Here is a 3,279-nt window from a genome sequence, read left to right as displayed (position 1 = left end):
TTCCTATTTCAAAGTGAGTACTTCAAAGTCCGGGTCACATCACGTTTTCCTTTTCGAAGCACTTATCCCATGCACGGCCACTCGACCTCAAGCGACGGCGCTGCCAATCGGGGGATGGAGCGCTCGCGGGAAGGTCTCACCCGCTCACTTCTGCTTACGTTTTCGTTGCAACAGTAACAATAAATTGTGCTTTTTGTCTGTCCAATTGTGATTTCAAACACCTCAATGTATTAATGAGTGTGGACAAACGGTTACAGCAACGCCTGCGCGCCGTTTTTAGTAACAATTGTTGGCGGCACAAAGCAAGATCCTTATCCCACCTACTTTGATACCGCGTTCGCTGCGCTCGCGCGCCTTGCAGTTTGCTCCCGGTGACAGCGAGGCCGTGGATGTCCGTCGAAGCATTCGCGGTTGTAGTAATTGGTTTTAGCAGTGCACACTCGATGGGATGGCAAATCCAGTGACACTTTTCAGCGGCCGTTCAAGTGACAGCTACCAAAGCTCGGTGGAGCACTCAGCCGGGACGACGTCAACATGACTATTAGCTGTTAAAATATGTACACACTTTGTGCCGCTCACGATACAAATATTGTTTCGTCATGGCACAACATTAAAATCTCTGGGCCTTTTCTTTTTGTTGTTTGCCAGCGACGAACATAGAATTCTGATTTCAGAGCCATGAACCCTGAGAGAAAATACATATAGGGAGTGTGCGACAATCTGGTGGCGCCGCGATGCGGCCTCCGGAGGAAGTACCTTGCGTGATAGCCGCCGGGTAGCCAGCTTTGTTTACATGTGAAGTGCGGGCGTCTTTTTTTGCCACACTGGAACTGTTGCATCGCTAACTGTGCCAGCACCTAAAGGAATTCTTCGTTAGGGACCTGATGTTTCATTTCTCGTGATTCTATGCTTCCAATACCACCGAGGGCACTAGACTGGCAGCGAATAGCGTTTGTGACGCGCTTTCGGCCATTGTATGAGGTGTGCACAACATATTCTATTTCTTTTGTTCTAGTTTCAGCGAAACTGAATGAGGACCTGCAAAATGATCAATGATTTACAGTTGCTACTTTCGTGACGGTGAAACGCCGCTGGATCGTGATACTGATTGAGGTGTTTCATCGCCAGTGCCACGAGCCGATATTGCTCCCGGTAATCTGGTTAACGAGTGTCACAGTGAGAACGGAGGTTCTACGTTGTCCAAAAGGTTTAGTTTTAGTATTTACGCACCAACCATTTCACAGCTGTCGTGCCGCAAGCCTACTACGGCGGTAGCCGAGGTAAGGACTCATATAATTTCTTCTTTGAGGATCTCTTTAGCGTTATTGTATCAGAAGATCCTGGAAAAACTCCAGTACAAGTTTAGGCAAGAAGTTGTGACCTCACATGTTTATTTGTATGGATAGAACGATGTAGATTTCAGTGACGAAGCTATGTGTGTGCAAAGAGGACGAATAGAAGACTCAGTCAAAAACATATTACAAGCGGCTGGAATCAGAGAAATACGCGTATATAGCCTTCGCTAGCGAGCCAGGATATGAGGCGTCAAATAACCATCCTCTCGACGTATCACTTAGAGGTGTTTTGACCAGACAGACGCGATTGGCTGTTCTCCTTCCGCACTGTTAGATACATTATAAACACGGTGGTTGCTTCTGTGCAGTTTGTCTCCATTCTCTTCGTTCGCGCCCCAGAAAGGTTCCACATTATTTGCACTTCGAAAACTAGCCCTTCTAATTACGGCGGTCGCTACGCAAGCTACGGTTCCACTTGAGAATGCATAGAACGGGCGGCGTGGTATCACGTCGGATACTTCCAAGACCGCCATTGGCGGCGCTGTCGCGACGGAGCAGCGCGCCCCCTTTATGTGTCGCACGGTCCCTATAATTTATATCAAAGTGCAAGACAATCCAAATGTTGCAAGGTCTGGCATGGATATCTTTATGTACAAATAAACTGTATTTACAAAGTAGCATCGTGCTCCATGCAGGTGCCAGAACGTATGCATACTGATCTGTACAAATGCAATATTAAGTGCAGAAAGAGATATTATTATACACGAAACTCAGGGACAAAGCATGACACAAAATGATCTCAACACAATCATAGCCGAAGAAATTTCCTTGACAATGGCTTGTGCATGTACCTCACCACCTTCTCGACCGATGCTGTCGGATTGCCAGCCCAGTTCACAAGCAGTGGGCGCAAGAGCTTAGTCAGAAATATACGACACAGTAGGTCAGAGTGGTTGGCGGAACGGTGCGTACACTGCATGGCAGAGCATGATTTCAGGTGAGGAAGGATTACGTCCATAAGATGCGATATAATATAATGTGAACGGCGAACATTGGGGCTCTTCATGGCTTCTTCGACAAATCTGCAGACTACTTTGCATATCCATACGGTGCTAGGTGATGGATACTTTAGCCCTCCAAGATCAATGTTTTGTAGGAAACTATACATTCTGCCGCTGGAGGGTGGGACCTGCAGGAGATCCTGACATTCACTGCACTTCACCTGCAAAAGTCAGACATTTCTTTTAGGGGAACACAGGGCATTTTGTCATGCCATGGATAGCTGATGTTTTTCACCAGTTCAGGTGCCACCTACATTCTCTTCGCAGACCTTGGCAAGGTACCCTGCTACCATGGGTACCCTTGTCGTGGCCATAACGGGATATCCGTTTCAGCCACGCATTGCGAAGTTCTTGCTTGGACGGAAACTCGTGGAAACTAAGCGAAGGGTTGTTTATCGCATTCGATTTGCACAGTGGAACGCAGCAGTTCCTAGGCATCTTCGTTCAAACATCTGTGCCGACACCCCGTTGGTAAACAGCAACGTTCTGCAGACGCGAAACGCGAAGAGACGCGGTCCAAATTTCCCCAGTGAATTTCTGAATAATAAACTAAACTATGCTGTCAACTACTAACCTCAATAATAAAACTAAATAAACTCCATAAAAAAAAGTGGTTGTATCCGAAAGGGTGCCTTTTGTCTGCAGGTATTCTTTACGTTGAAGCGGATATCCTGATATTGATTGCAACAGCACTGTTCGCCCTCTAGAAAGCACAAAGAAGCTAGCTTCTTTCATGCTAGCGTGTCTTCTGCTATTGAAATGCGAGATGTTCTTTGTTGGTTACCTTATCGAAGCTGCCATTCAAACCATACAAACACATTTCAAGTGTTCATTGTAATGTTCCATGCCTCGCCCTTTAAGAGCAAAATAAATCGAATCAATGATCTTTTAGCTATGCACATCCTCAGATTGATTCCGTTTGA

The sequence above is a fragment of the Ornithodoros turicata genome, chromosome 8 (genome assembly GCF_037126465.1).
Source record: "Ornithodoros turicata isolate Travis chromosome 8, ASM3712646v1, whole genome shotgun sequence".
Taxonomy (NCBI): domain Eukaryota; kingdom Metazoa; phylum Arthropoda; class Arachnida; order Ixodida; family Argasidae; genus Ornithodoros; species Ornithodoros turicata.
Note: the sequence above shows the minus strand (reverse complement) of the source record.